Consider the following 24,740-nt stretch of genomic DNA (forward strand, 5'->3'; position numbering starts at 1 on the left):
GTGTGTGGAGTGATGAGTGAAGAGTGAGAATTGAGGAGTGAAGAGTGTGTGCACTGAGGAGTGAAAAGTATATGGAGTGAGGAGGGAACAGTGTGTGGAGTGAGGAGTGAAGAGTCTTTGGAGAGTAATGAAGAGTGTGTGGTGTGAGAGGGAAGTGTGTGTGGAGTAAGGAGTGAAGAGTGTGAGGAGTGAGATTGAAGAGTGTGTGGAGCAAAAGTGAAGCCTGTGTGGTGTGAGAGTGAAGAATGTGTGGAGCGAGGAGTGAAGAGTGTGGAGAGAGAGTGAAGAGTGTGTGGAGTGAGAGTGAAGAGTGTGTGGAGTGAGGAGTGAAGACTGTGTGGAGGGAGAGTGAAGAGTGTGCAGAGTGAGGAGTGAAGAGTGTGTGGAGTGAGAGTGAAGTGTGTTTGAGAAAATGAAGAGTGTGTGGAGAGTAATTGATGAGTGGGTGGAGTGAGAGTGAAGTTTGTGTGGAGTGAGGATGAAGAATGTTTGGAGAGAAAGTGAAGAGTGTGTGGACTGAGGAATGAAGGGTGTTTGGAGAGAAATTGTTGAGTGGGTGGAGTGAGAGTGAAGTGTGTGTGGAGTGAGGAGTGAAGAATGTGTGGAGTGAGAGTGAAGACTGTGTAGTGACGATTGAAGGTGTGTGGAGAGAGAGTGAAGAGTGTGTGGAGTGAGGAGTGGAGAGTGTGGGGAGTGAGGAGTGAAGCGTCTTTGGACAGTAATGAAGATTGTGTGGGGTGAGAGGGAAGAGTGTGTGGAGTGAGGAGTGAAGAGTGTGAGGAGTGAGAGTGAAGAGTATATGGAGCAAAAGTGAAGCCTGTGTGGTGTGAGAGTGAAGAGTGTGTGGAGTGAGGAGTGAAGAGTGTGGAGAGAGAGTGAAGAGTATGTGGAGTGAGAGTGAAGAGTGTGTGGAGTGAGGAGTGAAGACTGTGTGGAGGGAGAGTGAAGAGTGTGCAGAGTGAGGAGTGAAGAGTGTGTGAAGTGAGAGTGAAGTGTGTTTGAGAAAATGAAGAGTGTGTGGAAAGTAATTGATGAGTGGGTGGAGTGAGAATGAAGTTTGTGTGGAGTGAGGATGAAGAGTGTTTGGAGAGAGAGTGAAGAGTGTGTGGACTGAGGAATGAAGGGTGTTTGGAGAGAAATTGATGATTGGGTGGAGTGAGAGTGAAGTGTGTGTGGAGTGAAGAGTGAAGAATGTGTGGAGTGAGAGTGAAGACTGTGTAGTGACGATTGAAGGTGTGTGGAGAGAGAGTGAAGAGTGTGTGGAGTGAGGAGTGGAGAGTGTGGGGAGTGAGGAGTGAAGAATCTTTGGAAAGTAATGAACAGTTTGTGGGTTGAGAGGGAAGAGTGTGTGGAGTGAGGAGTGAAGAGTGTGAGGAGTGAGAGTGAAGAGTATATGGAGCAAAAGTGAAGCCTGTATGGTGTGAGAGTGAAGAATGTGTGGAGTGAGGAGTGAAGAGTGTGGAGAGAGAGTGAAGAGTGTGTGGAGTGAGAGTGAAGAGTGTGTGGAGTGAGGAGTGAAGACTGAGTGGAGGGAGAGTGAAGATTGTGCAGAGTGAGGAGTGAAGTGTGTGTAGAGTGAGAGTGAAGTGTGTTTGAGAAAGTGAAGAGTGTGTGGACAGTAATTGATGAGTGGGTGGAGTGAGATTGAAGTTTGTGTGGAGTGAGGATGAAGAGTGTTTGGAGAGCTAGTGAAGAGTATGTGGACTGAGGAGTGAAGGGTGTTTGGAGAGAAATTGATGAGTGGGTGGAGTGAGAGTGAAGTGTGTGTGGAGTGAGGATTGAAGAATGTGTGGAGTGAGAGTGAAGACTGTGTTGTGAGGAGTGAAGGTGTGTGGAGAGAGAGTGAAGAGTGTGTGGAGTGAGGAGTGAAGAGTGTGGGGAGTGAGGAGTGAAGTGTGTGTGGATTGAGAGTGAAGAGGGTGTGGAGTGAGAGTGAAGTGTATGTGGAGTGAGGAGTGAAGACTGTGTGGAGTGAGGGCTGTAGAGTGTGTGGAGTGAGAGTGAAGAATGTGTGGAGTGAGGAGTGAAGAGCCTTTGGAGAGTAAATGAAGAGTGTGTGGGGTGAGAGGGAAGATAGTGTGGAGTGAGCAGTGAAGAGTGTGTGGAGTGAAAGTGAAGAGGGTGTGGAATGAGGATTGAAGAGTGGATGGAGAGAGAGTGAAGAGTGTGTGCAGTGAGCGTGAGGAGTGTGTGGAGTGAGGAGTGAAGTCCGTGTGGAGGGAGAGTGTAGAATGTGCAGAGTGAGGAGTGAAGAGTGTGTGGCGTGAGAGTGAAGGGATTTTGGAGAGAGAGTGAAGAGTTTGTGGAGAGAAATTGATGAGTGGGTGGAGTGAGAGTAGAGTGGGTGTGGAGTGAGGAGTGAAAAGTATTTTGAGAGAGAGTGAAGAAGGTGTGGAGTGAGAGTGAAGTGTATGTGGAGTGAGGAGTGAAGAGTGTGTGGAGTGAGGAGTGAAGAGTGTGTGGGATGTGAGTGAAGAGTGTGTGGACTGAAGAGTGAAGAGTGTTTGGAGTGAGGAGTGAAGAGTGTGTGGAGTGAGAGTGAAGAGTGTATGGAGTGAGAGTGAAGAGCGAACAGTGTGTGGAGTGAGGAGTAAAGAATGTGTGGAGTGAGAGAGAGAAGAGTGTGCAGTGAGGAGTGAAGATTGTGTGGAGGAAAAGTGAAGAGTGTGTGGAGTGAGGAGTGAAGAGTGTGTGGAGTGAGAGTGAAGAGTGTATGGAGTGAGAAGTGAAGAATCTTTGGAGAGTGAGTGAAGAGTGTGTGGGGTGTGAGGGAAGAGTGTTTGGATTGAGTAGTAAAGAGTGTGTAGAGTGAAAGTGAAGAGTGTGTGGAGTGAGGAGTGAAGCGTGTGTGGAGTGAGGAGTGAAGACTGTGTGGAGGGAGAGTGAAGTGTATGCAGAGTGAGGATTGAAGTGTGTGTGGAGTGAGAGTGAAGGGTGGTTGGAGAGAGAGTGACGAGTGTGTGGAGAGAAAATGATGAGTGGGTGGAGTGAGAGTGAAATATGTGTGGAGTGACGAGTGAAGAGTGTGTGGAGTGAGAGTGAAGAGTGTGGAGTGAGGAGTGAGTAGTGTGTGGAGAGAGAGTGAAGAGTGTGTGGACTGAGAGTGAAGCGTGTGTGGAGTGATAATTGAAGACTGAGTGGAGGGAGAGTGAAGAATATGCAGAGTGAGGATTGAAGAATGTGTGGAGTGAGAGTGAAGGGTGTTTGGAGAGAGAGTGAAGAGTGTGTGGAGTGAAAATGATGAGTGGGTGGAGTGAGAGTGAAGTGTGTGTGGTGTGACGAGGGAAGAGTGTGTGGAGTGAGAGTGAAAAGTGTGGAGTGAGGAGTGAGTAGTGTGTGGAGAGAGAGTGAAGAATATGTGGAGTGAGACTGAAGAGTGTGTGGAGTGAGGAGTATAGAGTGTGTGGAGTGAGAGTGAAGAGGGTGTGGAGTGAGAGTGAAGTGTATGTGGAGTGAGGAGTGAAGAGTTTGTGGAGTGAGGAGTGAAGAGTGTGTGGAGAGAGAGTGAAGAGTGTGTGGAGTGAGAGTGAAGAGGATGTGTAGCGGGAGTGAATTGTATGTGGAGTGAGGAGTGAAGAGTTTGTGGACTGAGGAGTGAAGAGTGCGTGGAGAGAGAGTGAAGAGTGTGTGGAGTGAGAGTGAAGAGGGTGTGTCGTGGGAGTGAATTGTATGTGGAGTGAGGAGTGAAGAGTTTGTGGACTGAGGAGTGAAGAGTGTGTGGTGTCAGAGTAAAGAGTGTGTGGAGTGAGGAGTGAAGAGTGGGTGGAGTGAGGAGTGAAGAATGAGATTTGAGGATTGAAAAGTGTGTGGAGTGAGGAGTGGAATGTGTATGGAGTGAGAAGGGAAGAGTGTGTGGAGTGAGGAGTGAAGAGTCTTTCGAGAGTAATGAAGAGTGTGTGGGGTGAGAGGGAATAGTGTGTGGAGTGAGGAGTGAAGAGTGTGAGGAGTGAGAGTGAAGAGTGTATGGAGCAAAAGTGACGCCTGTGTGGTCTGAGAGTGAAGAGTGTGTGGAGTGAGGAGTGAAGAGTGTGGAGAGAGAGTGAAGAGTGTGTGGAGTGAGAGTGAAGAGTGTCTGGAGTGAGGAGTGATGACTGTGTGGAGGGAGAGTGAAGAGTGTGCAGAGTGAGGAGTGAAGAGTCTTTGGCGAGTAATGAAGAGTGTGTGGGGTGAGAGGGAAGAGTGTGTGGAGTGAGGAGTGAAGAGTGTGAGGAGTGAGAGTGAAGAGTGTATGGAGCAAAAGTGAAGCCTGTGTGGTGTGAGAGTGAAGAGTGTGTGGAGTGAGGAGTGAAGATTGTGGAGAGAGAGTGAAGAGCATGTGGAGTGAGAGTGAAGAGTGTGTGGATTGAGAGTGAAGAGTGTGTGGACTGAAGAGTGAAGAGTGTTTGGAGTGAGGAGTGAAGAGTGTGTGGAGTGAGAGTGAAGAGTGTATGGAGTGAGAGTGAAGAGCGAACAGTGTGTGGATTGAAGAGTAAAGAATGTTTGGAGTGAGAGAGAGAAGAGTGTGCAGTGAGGAGTGAAGATTGTGTGGAGGAAAAGTGAAGAGTGTATGGAGTGAGGAGTGAAGCGTCTTTGGAGAGTAAGTGAAGAGTGTGTGGGGTGAGAGGAAAGAGTGTTTGGAGTGAGTAGTGAAGAGTGTGTGGAGTGAAAGTGAAGAGAGTGTGGAGTGAGGAGTGAAGCGTGTGTGGAGTGAGGAGTGAAGACTGTGTGGAGGGAGAGTGAAGTGTATGCAGAGTGATGATTGAAGAGTGTGTGTAGTGAGAGTGAAGGGTGTTTGGAGAGAGACTGAAGAGTGTGTGGAGAGAAAATGATGAGTGGGTGGAGTGAGAGTGAAGTGTGTGTGGAGTGACAAGTGAAGAGTGTGTGGAGTGAGAGTGAAGAGTGTGGGGTGAGGAGTGAGTAGTGTGTGGAGAGAGAGTGAAGAGTGTGTGGACTGAGAGTGAAGCGTGTGTGGAGTGAGGAGTGAAGACTGTGTGGAGGAAGAATGAAGCGTATGCAGAGTGAGGATTGAAGAGTGTGTGGAGTGAGAGTGAAGGGTGTTTGGAAAGAGAGTGAAGAGTGTGTGGAGAGAAAATGATGAGTGGGAGGAGTGAGAGTGAAGTGTGTGTGGAGTGATGCGTGAAGAGTGTGTGGAGTGAGAGTGAAGAGTGTGGAGTGAGGAGTGAATAGTGTGTGGAGAGAGAGTGAAGAGTATGTGGAGTGAGACTGAAGAGTGTGTGGATTGAGGAGTATAGAGTGTGTGGAGTGAGAGTGAAGAGGGTGTGGAGTGAGAGTGAAGTGTATGTGGAGTGAGGAGTGAAGAGTTTGTGGAGTGAGGAGTGAAGAGTGTGTGGAGAGAGAGTGAAGAGTGTGTGGAGTGAGAGTGAAGAGGGTGTGGAGTGGGAGTGATGTGTATGTGGAGTGAGGAATGAAGAGTTTGTGGACTGAGGAGTGAAGAGTGTGTGGTGTCAGAGTAAAGAGTGTGTGGAGTGAGGAGTGAAGAGTGGGTGGAGTGAGGAGTAAAGAGTATGCGGAGAGAGATTGAAGAGAGTGTGGAGTGAGGAGTGAAGATTGTGTGGAGAAAAAGTGAAGCGTGCGTGGAGTGACGAGTGAAGAATGAGAATTGAGAATTGAAGAGTGCGTGGAGTGAGGAGTGTTAAGTGTATGGAGTGAGGAGGGAAGTGTGTGTGGAGTGAGGAGTGAAGAGTCTTTGGAGAGTAATGAAGAGTATGTGGGGTGAGAGGGAAGAGTGTGTGGAGTGAGGAGTGAAGAGTGTGAGGAGTGAGAGTGAAGAGTGTATGGAGCAAAAGTGAAGCCTGTGTGGTCTGATAGTGAAGAGTGTGTGGAGTGAGGAGCGAAGAGTGCGGAGAGAAAGTGAAGAGTGTGTGGAGTGAGAGTGAAGAGTGTGTGGAGTGAGGAGTGAAGACTGTATGGAGGGAGAGTGAAGAATGTGCTGAGTGAGGAGTGAACAGTGTCTGGAGTGAGAGTGAAGGGTGTTTGAGAAAGTGAAGCGTGTGTGGACAGTAATTGATGAGTGGGTGGAGTGAGAGTGAAGTTTGTGTGGAGTGAGGATGAAGAGTGTTTGGAGAGAGAGTGAAGAGTGTGTGGAGTGAGGAATGAAGACTGTGTGGAGGGAGAGTGAAGAGTGTGCAGAGTGAGGAGTGAAGAGTGTCTGGAGTGAGAGTGAAGGGTGTTTGAGAAAGCGAAGCGTGTGTGGACAGTAATTGATGAGTGGGTGGAGTGAGAGTCAAGTTTGTGTGGAGTGAGGATGAAGAGTGTTTGGAGAGAGAGTGAAGAGTGTGTGGACTGAGGAGTGAAGTGGTTGGAGAGAAATTGATGAGTGGGTGGAGTGAGAGTGAAGTGTGTGTGGAGTGAGGTATGAAGAATGTGTGGAGTGAGATTGAAGTCTGTGTAGTGTGGAGTGAAGGTGTGTGGAGAGAGAGTGAAGAGCATGTGGAGTGAGGAGTGAAGAGTGTGGGGAGTGAGGAGTGAAGAGTGTGTGGATTGAGAGTGAAGAGGGTGTGGAGAGAGAGTGACGTGTATGTGGAGTGAGGAGAGAAGAGTGTGTGGAGTGAGGGCTGTAGAGTGTGTGGAGTGAGAGTGAAGAGCATGTGGAGTGAGGAGTGAAGGGTCTTTGGAGAGTAAATGAAGAGTGTGTGGGGTGAGAGGGAGGATAGTGTGGAGTGAGCAGTGAAGAGTGTGTACAGTGAAAGTGAAGAGGGTGTGCAATGAGGATTGAAGAGTGTATGGAGAGAGAGTGAAGAGTGTGTGCAGTGAGAGTGAAGAGTGTGTGGAGTGAGGAGTCAAGACCGTGTGGAGGGAGAGCGTAGAGTGTGCAGAGTGAGGAGTGCAGAGTGTGTGGAGTGAGAGTGAAGGGATTTTGGAGCGAGAGTGAAGAGTTTGTGGAGAGAAATTGATGAGTCGGTGGAGTGTGTGTGGAGTGAGGAGTGAAGAGTGTGTGGAGTGCGACTGAAGAGTGTGGAGTGAGGAGTGAAGAGTGTGTTGAGGGAGTGTGAAGAGGGTGTGGAGTGAGAGTGAAGTGTGTGTGGAGTGAGGAGTGAAGAGTGTGTGGAGTGCGGAGTGAAGAGTGTGTGGAGTGAGAGTGAAGAGTGTATGGAGTGAGAGTGAAGAGCGAACAGCGTGTGGAGTGAGGAGTAAAGAATGTGTGGAGTGAGAGAGAGAAGAGTGTGCAGTGAGGAGTGAAGATTGTGTGGAGGAAAAGTGAAGAGTGTGTGTAGTGAGGAGTGAAGAGTGTGTGGAGTGAGAGTGAAGAGTGTATGGAGTGAGGAATGAAGAGTCTTTGGAGAGTAAGTGAAGAGTGTGTGGGGTGAGAGGGAAGAATGTTTGGAGTGAGTAGTGAAGAGTGTGTGGATTGAAAGTGAAGATCGTGTGGAGTGAGGAATGAAGAGTGTGTGGAGAGAGAGTGAAGAGTGTGTGGAGTGAGAGTGAAGCGTGTCTGGAGTGAGGAGTGAAGACTGTGTGGAGGGAGAGTGAAGAGTATGCAGAGTAAGGATTGAAGAGTGTATGGAGTGAGAGTGAAGAGCGAACAGCATGTGGAGTGAGGAGTAAAGAATGTGTGGAGTGAGAGAGAGAAGAGTGTGCAGTGAGGAGTGAAGATTGTGTGGAGGAAAAGTGAAGAGTGTGTGTAGTGAGGAGTGAAGAGTGTGTGGACTGACGAGTAAAGAGTGGGTGGAGTGAGAGTGAAGAGTGTGGAGTGAGGAGTGAGTTCTGTGTGGAGAGTGTGTGAAGAGTGTGTGGAGTGAGGACTGAAAAGTGTGTGGAGTGAGGATTGTAGAGTGAGTGGAGTGAGAGTGAAGGGATTTTGGAGAGAGAGTGAAGAGTTTGTGGAGAGAAATTGATGAGTGGGTGGAGTGAGAGTGGAGTTTGTGTGGAGTGAGGAGTGAAGAGTGTGTGGAGTGAGAGTGAAGAGTGTGGAGTGAGGAGTGAAGAGTGTGTTGAGAGAGAGTGAAGAGGGAGTGGAATGAAGAGTGAAGAGTGTGTGGAGTGAGGAGCGAAGAGTGTGTGGACTGAGAGTGAAGAGTGTGTGGAGTGAGGAGCGAAGAGTGTGTGGATTGAGAGTGAAGAGTGTGTGGACTGAAGAGTGAAGAGTGTTTGGAGTGAGGAGTGAAGAATGTTTGGAGTGAGAGTGAAGAGTGTATGGAGTGAGAGTGAAGAGCGAACAGTATGTGGAGTGAGGAGAAAAGAATGTGTGGAGTGAGAGAGAGAAGAGTGTGCAGTGAGGAGTGAAGATTATGTGGAGGAAAAGTGAAGAGTGTGTGGGGTGAGAGTGAAGAGTGTGTGGAGTGAGAGTGAAGAGTTTGTGGAGTGAAAGTGAAGAGTGTGTGGAATGAGGAGTGAAGAGTGTGTGGAGAGAGAGTGAAGAGTGTGTGGAGTGAGAGTGAAGAGTATGCAGAGTGAGGATTGAAGAGTGTGTGGAGTGAGGGTGAAGGGTGTTTGGAGAGAGAGTGAAGAGTGTGTGGAGAGAAAATAATGAGTGGGTGGAGAGAGAGTGAAGTGTGTGTGGAGTGACGAGTGAAGAGTGTGTGGAGTGAGAGTGAAGAGAGTGCAGTGAGGAGTGAGTAGTGTGTGGAGAGTGAGTGAAGAGTGTGTGGAGTGAGGTCTGAAAAGTGTGAGTAGTGAGGAGTGTAGAATGAGTGGAGTGAGAGTGAAGAGGGTGTGGAGTGGGAGTGAAGTGTATGTGGAGTGAGGAGTGAAGAGATTGTGGAGTGAGAGAGAGAAGAGTGTGCAGTGAGGAGTGAAGATTATGTGGAGGAAAAGTGAAGAGTGTGTGGAGTGAGGAGTGAAGAGTGTGTGGAGTGAGAGTGAAGAGTGTATGGAGTGAGGAGTGAAGAGTCTTTGGAGAGTAAGTGAAGAGTGTGTGGGGTGAGAGTGAAGAGTGTGTGGAGTGAGAGTGAAGAGTGTGTGGAGTGAAAGTGAAGAGTGTGTGGAATGAGGAGTGAAGAGTGTGTGGAGAGAGAGTGAAGAGTGTGTGGAGTGAGAGTGAAGAGTATGCAGAGCGAGGATTGAAGAGTGTGTGGAGTGAGAGTGAAGGGTGTTTGGAGAGAGAGTGAAGAGTGTGTGGAGAGAAAATAATGAGTGGGTGGAGTGAGAGTGAAGTGCGTGTGGAGTGACGAGTGAAGAGTGTATGGAGTGAGAGTGAAGAGTGTGCAGTGAGGAGTGAGTAGTGTGTGGAGAGTGAGTGAAGAGTGTGTGGAGTGAGGACAGAAAAGTGTGAGTAGTGAGGAGTGTAGAATGAGTGGAGTGAGAGTGAAGAGGGTGTGGAGTGGGAGTGAAGTGTATGTGGAGTGAGGAGTGAAGAGATTGTGGAGTGAGGATTGAAGAGTGTGTGCAGTCAGAGTAAAGAGTGTGTGGAGTGAGGAGTGAAGAGTGTGTGGAGTGAGGAATGAGGAGTGTGAGGAGTGAGAGTGAAGTGGGTATGGAGCGAAATTGAAACCGGTGTGGAGTGAGAGTGAAGAATGCGTGGAGTGAGGAGTGAAGAGTGTGTGGAGAGAGTTTGAAGAGTTTGTGGAGTGAGAGTGAAGAGTGAGTGGAGTGAGGAGTGAAGACTGTGTGGAGGGAGAGTGAAGAGTGTGTGGAGTGAGTAGTGAAGAGTGTGTGGAGTGGGAGTGAAGGGTGTTTTGAGAGAGAGTGAAGAATGTGTGGAGAGAGATTTATGAGTGGGTGGAGTGAGAGTGAAGTATGTGTGGAGTGAGGAGTGAAGAGTGCGTGGAGTGAGAGTGAAGATTGTGGAGTGAGGAGTGAAGAGTGTGTGGAGTGAGAGTGAAGAGTGTGTGGAGTGAGGAGGGAAGAGTGTGTGGAGTGAGGAGTGAAGAGTGTGTGGAGCGAGAGTGAAGAGTGCGTGGAGTGAGAGTGAAGGGTGTTTGGAGAGAGAGTGAAGAGTGTGTGGAGAGAAATTTATGAGTGGGTGGAGTGAGAGTGAAGTGTGTGTGGAGTGAGGAGTGAAGAGTGTGCGGAGTGAGAGTGAAGAGTGTGGAGTGAGGAGTGAAGAGTGTGTGGAGTGAAAGTGAAGAGTGTGTGGAGTGAGGAGTGAAGAGTGTGTGGAGAGAGAGTGAAGAGTGTATGGAGTGAGGAGTGAAGAGTCTTTGGAGAGTAAGTGAAGAGTGTGTGGGGTGAGAGGGATGGGTGTTTGGAGTGAGTAGTGAAGAGTGTGTGGAGTGAAAGTGAAGAATGTGTGGAGTGAGGAGTGAAGAGTGTTTGGAGAGAGGATTGAAGAGTGTGTGGAGTCAAAGTAAAGAGTGTGTGGAGTGAGGAGGGAAGAGTGTGTGGAGTGAGGAATGAAGAGTGTGAGGAGTGAGAGTGAAGTGTGTATGGAGTGAAAGTGAAGCCGGTTTGGAGTGAGAGTGAAGAGTGCGTGGAGTGAGGAGTGAAGAGTGTGTGGAGAGAGATTGAAGAGTGTGTGGAGTGAGAGTGAAGAGTGAGTGGAGTGAGGAGTGAAGACTGTGTGGAGGGAGAGTGAAGGGTGTGCGGAGTGAGTAGTGAAGAGTGTGTGGAGTGAGAGTGAAGGGTGTTTGGAGAGAGAGTGATGAGTGTGTGGAGAGAAATTTATGAGTGGGTGGAGTGAGAGTGAAGTATGTGTGGAGTGAGGAGTGAAGAGTGTGTGGAATGAGAGTGAAGAGTGTGGAGTGAGGAGTGAAGAGTGTGTGGAGAGAGAGTGAAGAGTGTGTGGAGTGAGGACTGAAGAGTGTGTGGAGTGAGGAGTGAAGAGTGTGTGGAGTGAGAGTGACGAGTGTGTGGAGTGAGAGTGAAGGGTGTTTGGAGAGAGAGTGAAGAGTGTGTGGAGAGAAATTTATGAGTGGGTGGAGTGAGAGTGAAGAGTGTGTGGAGTGAGGAGTGAAGACTGTGTGGAGGGAGAGTGAAGAGTATGTAGAATGAGGAGTGAAGAGTGTGTGGAGTGAGAGTGAAGGGTGTTTGGAGAGAGAGTGAAGAGTGTATGGAGAGAAAATGACGAGTGGGTAGAGTGAGAGCTAAGTATGTGTGGAGTGAGGAGTGAAGAGTGTGTAGAGTGAGGAGTGAAGAGTGTGTGGAGTGAGAAGTGAAGAGTGTGAGGATTGAGAGTGAAGAGTTTGTGGACTGAAGAGTGAAGCGTGCTTGGAGTGAGGAGTGAAGAATGTGTGGAGTGAGAGTGAAGAGTGTATGGAGTGAGAGTGAAGAGCGAACAGTGTGTGGAGTGAGGAGTAAAGAATGTTTGGAGTGAGAGAGAGAATAGTGTGCATTGAGGAGTGAAGATTGTGTGGAGTAAAAGTGAAGAGTTTGTCGAGTGAGGAGTGAAGACTGTGTGGAGGGAGAGTGAAGAGTATGCAGAGTGAGGAATGAAGAGTGTGTGGAGTGAGAGTGAAGGGTGTTTGGAGAGAGAGTGAAGAGTGTGTGGAGAGAAAATAATGAGTGGGTGGAGTGAGAGTGAAGTTTGTGTGGAGTGACGAGTGAAGAGTGTGTGGAGTGAAAGTGAAGAATGTGTGGAGTGAGGAGTGAAGAATGTTTGGAGAGAGGATTGAAGAGTGTGTGGAGTCAAAGTAAAGAGTGTGTGGAGTGAGGAGGGAAGAGTGTGTGGAGTGAGGAATGAAGAGTGTGAGGAGTGAGAGTGAAGTGTGTATGGAGTGAAAGTGAAGCCGGTTTGGAGTGAGAGTGAAGAGTGCGTGGAGTGAGGAGTGAAGAGTGTGTGGAGAGAGATTGAAGAGTGTGTGGAGTGAGAGTGAAGAGTGAGTGGAGTGAGGAGTGAAGACTGTGTGGAGGGAGAGTGAAGGGTGTGCGGAGTGAGTAGTGAAGAGTGTGTGGAGTGAGAGTGAAGGGTGTTTGGAGAGAGAGTGATGAGTGTGTGGAGAGAAATTTATGAGTGGGTGGAGTGAGAGTGAAGTATGTGTGGAGTGAGGAGTGAAGAGTGTGTGGAATGAGAGTGAAGAGTGTGGAGTGAGGAGTGAAGAGTGTGTGGAGAGAGAGTGAAGAGTGTGTGGAGTGAGGACTGAAGAGTGTGTGGAGTGAGGAGTGAAGAGTGTGTGGAGTGAGAGTGACGAGTGTGTGGAGTGAGAGTGAAGGGTGTTTGGAGAGAGAGTGAAGAGTGTGTGGAGAGAAATTTATGAGTGGGTGGAGTGAGAGTGAAGAGTGTGTGGAGTGAGGAGTGAAGACTGTGTGGAGGGAGAGTGAAGAGTATGCAGAATGAGGAGTGAAGAGTGTGTGGAGTGAGAGTGAAGGGTGTTTGGAGAGAGAGTGAAGAGTGTATGGAGAGAAAATGACGAGTGGGTAGAGTGAGAGCTAAGTATGTGTGGAGTGAGGAGTGAAGAGTGTGTAGAGTGAGGAGTGAAGAGTGTGTGGAGTGAGAAGTGAAGAGTGTGAGGATTGAGAGTGAAGAGTTTGTGGACTGAAGAGTGAAGCGTGCTTGGAGTGAGGAGTGAAGAATGTGTGGAGTGAGAGTGAAGAGTGTATGGAGTGAGAGTGAAGAGCGAACAGTGTGTGGAGTGAGGAGTAAAGAATGTTTGGAGTGAGAGAGAGAATAGTGTGCATTGAGGAGTGAAGATTGTGTGGAGTAAAAGTGAAGAGTTTGTCGAGTGAGGAGTGAAGACTGTGTGGAGGGAGAGTGAAGAGTATGCAGAGTGAGGAATGAAGAGTGTGTGGAGTGAGAGTGAAGGGTTTTTGGAGAGAGAGTGAAGAGTGTGTGGAGAGAAAATAATGAGTGGGTGGAGTGAGAGTGAAGTTTGTGTGGAGTGACGAGTGAAGAGTGTGTGGAGTGAGAGTGAAGAGTGTGGAGTGAGGAGTGAGTAGTTTGTGGAGAGTGACTGAAGAGTGTGTGGAGTGAGGACTGAAAAGTGTGTGGAGTGAGGAGTGTAGAGTTAGTGGAGTGAGAGTGAAGAGGGTGCGGAGTGAGGAGTGAAGAGTGTGTGGAATGAAGAGTGTGTGGAGTGAGGAGTGAAGAGTGTGTGGATTGAGAGTGAAGAGTGTGTGGACTGAAGAGTGAAGAGTGTTTGGAGTGAGGAGTGAAGAGTGTTTGGAGTGAGAGTGAAGAGTGTATGGAGTGAGAGTGTAGAGCGAACAGTGTGTGGAGTGAGGAGTAAAGAATGTGTGGAGTGAGAGAGAGAACAGTGTGCAGTGAGGAGTGAAGATTGTATGGAGGAAAAGTGAAGATTGTGTGGAGTGAGGAGTGAAGAGTGTGTGGAGTGAGAGTGAAGAGTATATGGAGTGAGGAGTGAAGAGTCTTTGGAGAGTAAGTGAAGAGTGTGTGAGGTGAGAGGGAAGGGTGTTTGGAGTGAGTAGTGAAGAGTGTGTGGAGAGAAAGTGAAGAATGTGTGGAGTGAGGAGTGAAGAGTGTGTGGAGAGAGAGTGAAGAGTGTGTGGAGTGAGAGTGAAGCATGTGTGGAGTGAGGAGTGAAGACTGTGTGGAGGGAGAATGAAGAGTATGCAGAGTGAGGAATGAAGAGTGTGTGGAGTGAGAGTGAAGGGTGTTTGGAGAGAGAGTGAAGAATGCGTGGAGAGAAAATAATGAGTGGGTGGAGTGAGAGTGAAGTGTGTGTGGTGTGATGAGTGAAGAGTGTGTGGAGTGAGAGTGAAGAGTGTGGAGTGAGGAGTGAGCAGTTTGTGGAGAGTGACTGAAGAGTGTGTGGAGTGAGGACTGAAATGTGTGTGGAGTGAGGAGTGTAGAGTGAGTGGAGTGAGAGTGAAGAGGGTGTGGAGCAGGAGGATAGAGTGAACAGTGTGTGGAGTGAGGAGTGAAGAATGTGTGGAGTGAGAGAGAGAAGTGTGTGCAGTGAGGAGTGAAGATTCTGTTGAGAAAAAGTGAAGAGTGTGTGGAATGAGGAGTGAAGAGTAAGAATTGAGGAGTGAAGAGTGTGTGGAGTGATGAGTGAAAAGTTTATGGAGTGTGAGTGAAGAGTATGTCGAGTGAGGATTGAAGAGTCTTTGGAGAGCAATGAAGAGTGTGTGGGGTGAGAGGGAAGAATCTGTGGAGTGAGGCGTGAAGAGTGTGAGGAGTGAGAGAGAAGAGTTTATGGAGCGAAAGTGAAGCCTGTTTGGCGTGAGAGTGAAGATTGTGTGGATTGAGGAGCGAAGAGTGTGTGGAGAGAGATTGAAGAGTGCGTGGAGTGAGAGTGAAGATTCTGTGGAGTGAGGAGTGAAGACTGTGTGGAGGGAGAGTGAAGGATGTGCGGAGAGAGAGTGAAGAGTGTGTGGAGAGAAATTTATGAGTGGGTGGAGTGAGAGTGAAGTATGTGTGGAGTGAGGAGTGAAGAGTGTGTGGAGTGAGAGTGAAGAGTGTGGAGTGAGGAGTGAAGAGTGTGTGGAGAGAGTGAAGAGTGTGTGGAGTGAGGACTGATGAGTGTGTGGAGTGAGGAGTGAAGAGTATGTGGTGTGAGAGTGACGAGTGTGTGGAGTGGGAGTGAAGGGTGTTTGGAGAGAGAGTGAAGAGTGTGTGGAGAGAAATTTATGAGTGGGTGGAGTGAGAGTGAAGAGTGTGTGGAGTGAGGAGTGAAGACTGTGTGGAGGGAGAGTGAAGAGTATGCAGAATGAGGAGTGAAGAGTGTGTGGAGTGAGAGTGAAGGGTGTTTGGAGAGAGAGTGAAGAGTGTGTGGAGAGAAAATGATGAGTGGGTGGAGTGAGAGCTAAGTATGTGTGGAGTGAGGAGTGAAGAGTGTGTAGAGTGAGGCGTGAAGAGTGTGTGGAGTGAGGAGTGAAGAGTGTGTGCAGTGAGGAGTGAAGTGTGTGAGGATTGAGAGTGAAGAGTTTGTGGACTGAAGAGTGAAGCGTGCTTGGAGTGAGGAGTGAAGAGTGTGTGGAGTGAGAGTGAAGAGTGTATGGAGTGAGAGTGAAGAGCGAACAGTGTGTGGAGTGAGGAGTAAAGAATGTGTGGAGTGAGAGAGAGAATAGTGTGCATTGAGGAGTGAAGATGGTGTGGAGTAAAAGTGAAGAGTGTGTTGAGTGAGGAGTGAAGAGTGTGTGGAGTGAGAGTGAAGCGTGTGTGGAGTGAGGAGTGAAGACTGTGTGGAGGGAGAGTGAAGAGTATGCAGAGTGAGGAATGAAGCGTGTGTGGAGTGAGAGTGAAGAGTGTGTGGAGGGAAAATAATGAGTGGGTGGAGTGAGAGTGAAGTGTGTGTGGAGTGAGGAGTGAAGAGTGTGTGGAGTGAGAGTGAAGAGTGTGGAGTGAGGAGTGAGTAGTTTGTGGAGAGTGACTGAAAAGTGTGTGGAGTGAGGACTGAAAAGTGTGTGGAGTGAGGAGTGTAGAGTTAGTGGAGTGAGAGTGAAGAGGGTGTGGAGTGGGAGTGAAGTGTATGTGGAGTGAGGAGTGAAGAGTTTGTGGAGTGAGGATTGAAGAGTTTGTGGAGTCAGCGTAAAGAGTGTGTGGAGTGAGGAGGGAAGAGTGTGTGGAGTGAGGAATGAAGAGTGTGAGGAGTGAGAGTGAAGTGTGTATGGAGTGAAAGTGAAGCCGGTTTGGAGTGAGAGTGAAGAGTGCGTGGAGTGAGGAGTGAAGAGTGTGTGGAGAGAGATTGAAAAGTGTGTGGAGTGAGAGTGAAGAGCGAGTGGAGTGAGGAGTGAAGACTGTGTGGAGGGAGAGTGAAGGGTGTGCGGTGTGAGTAGTGAAGAGTGTGTGGAGTGAGAGTGAAGGGTGTTTGGAGAGAGAGTGAAGAGTGAGTGGAGAGAAATTTATAAGTGGGTGGAGTGAGAGTGAAGTATGTGTGGAGTGAGGAGTGAAGAGTGTGTGGAGTGAGAGTGAAGAGTGTGGAGTGAGGAGTGAAGAGTGTGTGGAGAGAGAGTGAAGAGTGTGTGGAGTGAGGACTGATGAGTGTGTGGAGTGAGGAGTGAAGAGTATGTGGTGTGAGAGTGACGAGTGTGTGGAGTGGGAGTGAAGGGTGTTTGGAGAGAGAGTGAAGAGTGTGTGGAGAGAAATTTATGAGTGGGTGGAGTGAGAGTGAAGAGTGTGTGGAGTGAGGAGTGAAGACTGTGTGGAGGGAGAGTGAAGAGTATGCAGAATGAGGAGTGAAGAGTGTGTGGAGTGAGAGTGAAGGGTGTTTGGAGAGAGAGTGAAGAGTGTGTGGAGAGAAAATGATGAGTGGGTGGAGTGAGAGCTAAGTATGTGTGGAGTGAGGAGTGAGGGCAGCACGGTGGCATAGTGGTTAGCACTGTTGCCTCACAGTGCCAGAGACCCGGGTTCGAATCCGGCCTCGGGCGACTGTCTGTGTGGAGTTTGCACATTCTCCCCGTGTTTGCGTGGGTTTTCTCCGGGTGCTCCGGTTTCCTCCCACAGTCCAAAGATGTGCGGGTTAGGTTGATTGGCTATGATAAATTGACCCTTAGTGTTAGGGGGATTAAATACGTGGGGTTACGTGTTGGTGTAGGGGTTACGGGGATCGGGTGGGATATGTGTCGGTGCAGGCTCGATGGGCCGAAATGGCCTCTATCTGCACTGTGGGGTTTCTGTGTGTGTTTCTGTGTGTGTGAAGAGTGTGTAGAGTGAGGCGTGAAGAGTGTGTGGAGTGAGGAGTGAAGAGTGTGTGGAGTGAGGAGTGAAGTGTGTGAGGATTGAGAGTGAAGAGTTTGTGGACTGAAGAGTGAAGCGTGCTTGGAGTGAGGAGTGAAGAGTGTGTGGAGAGAGATTGAAAAGTGTGTGGAGTGAGAGTGAAGAGCGAGTGGAGTGAGGAGTGAAGACTGTGTGGAGGGAGAGTGAAGGGTGTGCGGTGTGAGTAGTGAAGAGTGTGTGGAGTGAGAGTGAAGGGTGTTTGGAGAGAGAGTGAAGAGTGAGTGGAGAGAAATTTATAAGTGGGTGGAGTGAGAGTGAAGTATGTGTGGAGTGAGGAGTGAAGAGTGTGTGGAGTGAGAGTGAAGAGTGTGGAGTGAGGAGTGAAGAGTGTGTGGAGAGAGAGTGAAGAGTGTGTGGAGTGAGGACTGAAGAGTGTGTGGAGTGAGGAGTGAAGGTTGTTTGGAGAGAGAGTGAAGAGTGTGTGGAGAGAAATTTATGAGTGGTGGAGTGAGAGTGAAGAGTGTGTGGAGTGAGGAGTGAAGACTGTGTGGAGGGAGAGTGTAGAGTATGCAGAATGAGGAGTGAAGAGTGTGTGGAGTGAGAGTGAAGGGTGTTTGGAGAGAATGAAGAGTGTTTGGAGAGAAAATGACGAGTGGGTGGAGTGAGAGCTAAGTTTGTGTGGAGTGAGGAGTGAAGAGTGTGTAGAGTGAGGAGTGAAGAGTGTGTGGAGTGAGGAGTGAAGAGTGTGTGGATTGAGAGTGAAGAGTTTGTGGACTGAAGAGTGAAGCTTGTTTGGAGTGAGGAGTGAAGAGTGTGTGGAGTGAGAGTGAAGAGTGTATGGAGTGAGAGTGAAGAGCGAACAGTGTGTGGAGTGAGGAGTAAAGAATGTGTGGAGTGAGAGAGAGAATAGTGTGCATTGAGGAGTGAAGATTGTGTGGAGTAAAAGTGAAGAGTGTGTCGAGTGAGGAGTGAAGAGTGTGTGGAGTGAGAGTGAAGAGTGTATGGAGTGAGGAGTGAAGAGTCTTTGGAGAGTAAGTGAAGAGTGTGTGGGGTGAGAGGGAAGAGTGTTTGGAGTGAGTAGTGAAGAGTGTGTGGAGTGAAAGTGAAGAGTGTGTGGAGTGAGGAGTGAAGAGTGTGTGGAGAGAGAGTGAAGAGTGTGTGGAGTGAGAGTGAAGCGTGTGTGGAGTGAGGAGTGAAGACTGTGTGGAGTGAGGAGTGAAGAGTGTGTGGAGTGAGGAGTGAAGAGTGTGTGGAGTGAGGAGTGAAGAGTGTGTGGAGTGAGGAGTGAAGAGTGTGTGGATTGAGAGTGAAGAGTGTGTGGACTGGAGTGAAGAGTGTTTGGCTTGAGGAGTGAAGAGTGTGTGGAGTGAGAGTGAAGAGTGTATGGAGTGAGAGTGTAGAGCGAACAGTGTGTGGAGTGAGGAGTCAAGAATGTGTGGAGTGAGAGAGAGAACAGTGTGCAGTGAGGAGTGAAGATTGTACGGAGGAAAAGTGAAGATTGTGTGGAGTGAGGAGTGAAGAGTGTGTGGAGTGAGAGTGAAGAGTGTATGGAGTGAGGAGTGAAGAGTGTGTGGAGAGAAATTTATGAGTGGGTGGAGTGAGAGTGAAGTATGTGTGGAGTGAGGAGTGAAGAGTGTGTGGAGTGAGAGTGAAGAGTGTGTGGAGTGAGGACTGAAGAGTGTGTGGAGTGAGGAGTGAAGAGTGTGTGGTGTGAGAGTGACGAGTGTGTGGAGTGAGAGTGAAGGGTGTTTGGAGAGAGAGTGAAGAGTGTGTGGAGAGAAATTTATGAGTGGGTGGAGTGAGAGTGAAGAGTGTCTGGAGTGAGGAGTGAAGACTGTGTGGAGGGAGAGTGAAGAGTATGCAGAATGAGGAGTGAAGAGTGTGTGGAGTGAGAGTGAAGGGTGTTTGGAGAGAGAGTGAAGAGTGTGTGGAGAGAAAATGACGAGTGGGTGGAGTGAGAGCTATGTATGTGTGGAGTGAGGAGTGAAGAGTGTGTAGAGTGAGGAGTGAAGAGTGTGTGGAGTGAGGAGTGAAGAGTGTGTGGAGTGAGGAGTGAAGAGTGTGAGGATTGAGAGTGAAGAGTTTGTGGACTGAAGAGAGAAGCGTGCTTGGAGTGAGGAGTAAAGAGTGTGTGGAGTGAGAGTGAAGAGTGTATGGAGTGAGAGTGAAGAGCGAACAGTGTGTGGAGTGAGGAGTAAAGAATGTGTGGAGTGAGAGAGAGAATAGTGTGCATTGAGGAGTGAAGATTGTGTGGAGTAAAAGTGAAGAGTGTGTCGAGTGAGGAGTGAAGAGTGTGTGGAGTGAGAGTGAAGCGTGTGTGGAGTGAGGAGTGAAGACTGTGTGGAGGGAGAGTGAAGAGTATGCAGAGTGAGGAATGAAGAGTGTGTGGAGTGAGAGTGAAGGGTGTTTGGAGAGAGAGTGAAGAGTGTGTGGAGAGAAAATAATGAGTGGGTGGAGTGAGAGTGAAGTGTGTGTGGAGTGACGAGTGAAGAGTGTGTGGAGTGAGAGTGAAGAGTGTGGAGTGAGGAGTGAGTAGATGTGGAGAGTGACTGAAGAGTGTTTGGAGTGAGGACTGAAAATTGTGTGGAGTGAGGAGTGTAGAGTTAGTGGAGTGAGAGTGAAGAGGGTGTGGAATGGGAGTGAAGTGTATGTGCAGTGAGGAGTGAAGAGTTTATGGAGTGAGGATTGAAGAGTTCGTGGAGTCAGCGTAAAGAGTGTGTGGAGTGAGGAGGGAAGAGTGTGTGGAGTGAGGAATGAAGAGTGTGAGGAGTGAGAGTGAAGTGTGTATGGAGTGAAAGTGAAGCCGGTTTGGAGTGAGAGTGAAGAGTGCGTGGAGTGAGGAGTGAAGAGTGTGTGGAGAGAGATTGAAAAGTGTGTGGAGTGAGAGTGAAGAGTGAGTGGAGTGAGGAGTAAAGAATGTGTGGAGTGAGAGAGAGAATAGTGTGCATTGAGGAGTGAAGATTGTGTGGAGTAAAAGTGAAGAGTGTGTCGAGTGAGGAGTGAAGAGTGTGTGGAGTGAGAGTGAAGAGTGAGTGGAGTGAGGAGTGAAGACTGTGTGGGGGGAGAGTGAAGGGTGTGCGGAGTGAGTAGTGAAGAGTGTGTGGAGTGAGAGTGAAGGGTGTTTGGAGAGAGAGTGAAGAGTGTGTGGAGAGAAATTTATAAGTGGGTGGAGTGAGAGTGAAGTATGTGTGGAGTGAGGAGTGAAGAGTGTGTGGAGTGAGAGTGAAGAGTGTGGAGTGAGGAGTGAAGAGTGTGTGGAGAGAGAGTGAAGAGTGTGTGGAGAGAGGACTGAAGAGTGTGTGGAGTGAGGAGTGAAGAGTGTGTGGCGTGAGAGTGAAGAGTGTGTGGAGAGAAATTTATGAGTGGGTGGAGTGAGAGTGAAGAGTGTGTGGAGTGAGGAGTGAAGACTGTGTGGAGAGAGAGTGAAGAGTATGCAGAATGAGGAGTGAAGTGTGTGTGGAGTCAGAGTGAAGGGTGTTTGGAGAGAGAGTGAAGAGTTTGTGGAGAGAAAATGACGAGTGGGTGGAGTGAGAGCTAAGTTTGTGTGGAGTGAGGAGTGAAGAGTGTGTAGAGTGAGGAGTGAAGAGTGTGTGGAGTGAGGAGTGAAGAGTGTGTGGATTGAGAGTGAAGAGTTTGTGGACTGAAGAGTGAAGCGTGTTTGGAGTGAGGAGTGAAGAGTGTGTGGAGTGAGAGTGAAGAGTGTATGGAGTGAGAGTGAAGAGCGAACAGTGTGTGGAGTGAGGAGTAAAGAATGTGTGGAGTGAGAGAGAGAATAGTGTGCATTGAGGAGTGAAGATTGTGTGGAGTAAAAGTGAAGAGTGTGTCGAGTGAGGAGTGAAGAGTGTGTGGAGTGAGAGTGAAGTGTGTATGGAGTGAGGAGTGAAGAGCCTTTGGAGAGTGAGTGAAGAGTGTGTGGGGTGAGATGGAAGAGTGTTTGGAGTGAGTAGTGAAGAGTGTGTGGAGTGAAAGTGAAGAGTGTGTGGAGTGAGGAGTGAAGAGTGTGTGGAGAGAGAGTGAGGAGTGTGTGGAGTGAGAGTGAAGCGTGTGTGGAGAGAGGAGTGAAGACTGTGTGGAGTGAGGAGTGAAGAGTGTGTGGAGTGAGGAGTGAAGAGTGTGTGGAGTGAGGAGTGAAGAGTGTGTGGAGTGAGGAGTGAAGAGTGTGTGGATTGAGAGTGAAGAGTGTGTGGACTGAAGAGTGAAGAGTGTTTGGAGTGAGGAGTGAAGAGTGTGTGGAGTGAGAGTGATGAGTGTATGGAGTGAGAGTGTAGAGCGAACAGTGTGTGGAGTGAGGAGTAAAGAATGTGTGGAGTGAGAGAGAGAACAGTGTGCAGTGAGGAGTGAAGATTGTAAGGAGGAAAAGTGAAGATTGTGTGGAGTGAGGAGTGAAGAGTGTGTGGAGTGAGAGTGAAGAGTGTATGGAGTGAGGAGTGAAGAGTCTTTGGAGAGTAAGTGAAGAGTGTGTGGGGTGAGAGGGAAGGGTGTTTGGAGTGAGTACGGAAGAGTGTGTGGAGTGAAAGTGAAGAATGTGTGGAGTGAGTACGGAAGAGTGTGTGGAGTGAAAGTGAAGAATGTGTGGAGTGAGGAGTGAAGAGTGTGTGGAATGAGAGTGAAGCGTGTGTGGAGTGAGGAGTGAAGACTGTGTGGAGGGAGAATGAAGAGTATGCAGAGTGAGGAATGAAGAGTGTGTGGAGTGAGAGTGAAGGGTGTTTGGAGAGAGAGTGAAGAGTGTGTGGAGAGAAAACAATGAGTGGGTGGAGTGAGAGTGAAGTGTGTGTGGAGTGATGAGTGAAGAGTGTGTGGAGTGAGAGTGAAGAGTGTGGAGTGAGGAGTGAGCAGTTTGTGGAGAGCGACTGAAGAGTGTGTGGATTGAGGACTGAAATGTGTGTGGAGTGAGGAGTGTAGAGTGAGTGGAGTGAGAGTGAAGAGGGTGTGGAGCGGGAGGATAGAGTGAACAGTGTGTGGAGTGAGGAGTGAAGAATGTGTGGAGTGAGCGAAAGAAGTGTGTGCAGTGAGGAGTGAAGATTCTGTTGAGAAAATGTGAAGAGTGTGTGGAATGAGGAGTGAAGAGTGAGAATTGAGGAGTGAAGAGTGTGTGCAGTGATGAATGAAAAGTTTATGGAGTGTGAGTGAAGAGTATGTGGAGTGAGGATTGAAGAGTCTTTGGAGAGTAATGAAGAGTGTGTGGGGTGAGAGGGAAGAATCTGTGGAGTGAGGCGTGAAGAGTGTGAGGAGTGAGAGAGAACAGTGTATGGAGCGAAAGTGAAGCCTGTTTGGCGTGAGAGTGAAGAGTGTGTGGATTGAGGAGCGAAGAGTGTGTGGAGAGAGATTGAAGAGTGCGTGGAGTGAGAGTGAAGAGTGTGCGGAGTGAGGAGTGAAGCGTGTGTGGAGTGAGAGTGAAGGGTGTTTGGAGAGAGAGTGAAGAGTGTGTGGAGAGAAAAGAACGAGTGGGTGGAGTGAGAGCTAAGTATGTGTGGAGTGAGGAGTGAAGAGTGTGTAGAGTGAGGAGTGAAGAGTGTGTGGAGTGAGGATTGAAGAGTGTGTGGAGGTAGAGTAAAGAGTGTGTGGAGTGAGGAGGGAAGAGTGTGTGGAGTGAGGAATGAAGAGTGTGAGGAGTGAGAGTGAAGTGTGTATGGAGTGAAAGTGAAGCCGGTTTGGAGTGAGAGTGAAGAGTGCGTGGAGTGAGGAGTGAAGAGTGTGTGGAGAGAGATTGAAGAGTGTGTGGAGTGAGAGTGAAGAGTGAGTGGAGTGAGGAGTGAAGACTGTGTGGAGGGAGAGTGAAGTGTGTGCGGAGTGAGTAGTGAAGCGTGTGTGGAGTGAGAGTGAAGGGTGTTTGGAGAGAGAGTGAAGAGTGTGTGGAGAGAAATTTATGAGTGGGTGGAGTGAGAGTGAAGTATGTGTGGAGTGAGGAGTGAAGAGTGTGTGGAGTGAGAGTGAAGAGTGTGGAGTGAGGAGTGAAGAGTGTGTGGAGAGAGAGTGAAGAGTGTGTGGAGTGAGGACTGAAGAGTGTGTGGAGTGAGGAGTGAAGAGTGTGTGGAGTGAGAGTGACGAGTGTGTGGAGTGAGAGTGAAGGGTGTTTGGAGAGAGAGTGAAGAGTGTGTGGAGAGAAATTTATGAGTGGGTGGAGTGAGAGTGAAGAGTGTGTGGAGTGAGGAGTGAAGACTGTGTGGAGGGAGAGTGAAGAGTATGCAGAATGAGGAGTGAAGAGTGTGTGGAGTGAGAGTGAAGGGTGTTTGGAGAGAGAGTGAAGAGTGTGTGGAGAGAAAATGTCGAGTGGGTGGAGTGAGAGCTAAGTATGTGTGGAGTGAGGAGTGAAGAGTGTGTAGAGTGAGGAGTGAAGAGTGTGTGGAGTGAGGAGTGAAGAGTGTGTGGATTGAGAGTGAAGAGTTTGTGGACTGAAGAGTGAAGCGTGTTTGGAGTGAGGAGTGAAGAGTGTGTGGAGTGAGAGTGAAGAATGTATGGAGTGAGAGTGAAGAGCGAACAGAGTGTGGAGTGAGGAGTAAAGAATGTGAGGAGCGAGAGAGAGAATAGTGTGCATTGAGGAGTGAAGATTGTGTGGAGTAAAAGTGAAGAGTGTGTCGAGTGAGGAGTGAAGAGTGTGTGGAGTGAGAGTGAAGAGTTTGTGGAGTGAGGATTGAAGAGTGTGTGGAGGGAGAGTGAAGAGTATGCAGAGTGAGGAATGAAGAGTGTGTGGAGTGAGAGTGAAGGGTGCTTGGAGAGAGAGTGAAGAGTGTGTGGATAGAAAATAATGAGTGGGTGGAGTGAGAGTGAAGTGTGTGTGGAGTGACGAGTGAAGGGTGTGTGGAGTGAGAGTGAAGAGTGTGGAGTGAGGAGTGAGTAGTTTGTGGAGAGTGACTGAAGAGTGTGTGGAGTGAGGACTGAAAAGTGTGTGGAGTGAGGAGTGTAGAGTTAGTGGAGTGAGAGTGAAGAGGTTGTGGAGTGGGAGTGAAGTATATGTGGAGTGAGGAGTGAAGAGTTTGTGGAGTGAGGATTGAAGAGTGTGTGGAGTCAGCGTAAAGAGTGTGTGGAGTGAGGAGGGAAGAGTTTGTGGAGTGAGGAATGAAGAGTGTGAGGAGTGAGAGTGAAGTGTGTATGGAGTGAAAGTGAAGCCGGTTTGGAGTGAGAGTGAAGAGTGCGTGGAGTGAGGAGTGAAGAGTGTGAGGAGAGAGATTGAAGAGTGTGTGGAGTGAGAGTGAAGAGTGAGTGGAGTGAGGAGTGAAGACTGTGTGGAGGTAGAGTGAAGGGTGTGCGGAGTGAGTAGTGAAGAGTGTGTGGAGTGAGAGTGAAGGGTGTTTGGAGAGAGAGTGAAGAGTGTGTGGAGAGAAATTTATAAGTGGGTGGAGTGAGAGTGAAGTATGTGTGGAGTGAGGTGTGAAGAGTGTGTGGAGTGAGAGGGAAGAGTGTGGAGTGAGGAGTGAAGAGTGTGTGGAGAGAGAGTGAAGAGTGTGTGGAGTGAGGACTGAAGAGTGTGTGGAGTGACGAGTGAAGAGTATGTGGAATGAGAGTGAAGAGTGTGTGGAGTGAGAGTGAAGGGTGTTTGGAGAGAGAGTGAAGAGTGTGTGGAGAGAAATTTATGAGTGGGTGGAGTGAGAGTGAAGAGTTTGTGGAGTGAGGAGTGAAAACTGTATGGAGGGAGAGTGAAGAGTTTGCAGAATGAGGAGTGAAGAGTGTGTGGAGTGAGAGTGAAGGGTGTTTGGAGAGAGAGTGAAGAGTGTGTGGAGAGAAAATGACGAGTGGGTGGAGTGAGAGCTAAGTATGTGTGGAGTGAGGAGTGAAGAGTGTGTAGAGTGAGGAGTGAAGAGTGTGTGGAGTGACGAGTGAAGAGTATGTGGAATGAGAGTGAAGAGTGTGTGGAGTGAGAGTGAAGGGTGTTTGGAGAGAGAGTGAAGAGTGTGTGGAGAGAAAATGACGAGTGGGTGGAGTGAGAGCTAAGTATGTGTGGAGTGAGGAGTGAAGAGTGTGTGGAGTGAGGACTGAAGAGTGTGTGGAGTGACGAGTGAAGAGTATGTGGAATGAGAGTGAAGAGTGTGTGGAGTGAGAGTGAAGGGTGTTTGGAGAGAGAGTGAAGAGTGTGTGGAGAGAAAATGACGAGTGGGTGGAGTGAGAACTAAGTATGTGTGGAGTGAGGAGTGAATAGTGTGTGGAGTGAGGACTGAAGAGTGTGTGGAGTGACGAGTGAAGAGTATGTGGAATGAGAGTGAAGAGTGTGTGGAGTGAGAGTGAAGGGTGTTTGGAGAGAGAGTGAAGAGTGTGTGGAGAGAAATTTATGAGTGGGTGGAGTGAGAGTGAAGAGTTTGTGGAGTGAGGAGTG

The sequence above is a fragment of the Somniosus microcephalus genome, chromosome 8, assembly GCF_052327205.1.
Source record: "Somniosus microcephalus isolate GS21.2 chromosome 8, FLI_Smic_1.0, whole genome shotgun sequence".
NCBI lineage: Eukaryota > Metazoa > Chordata > Chondrichthyes > Squaliformes > Somniosidae > Somniosus > Somniosus microcephalus.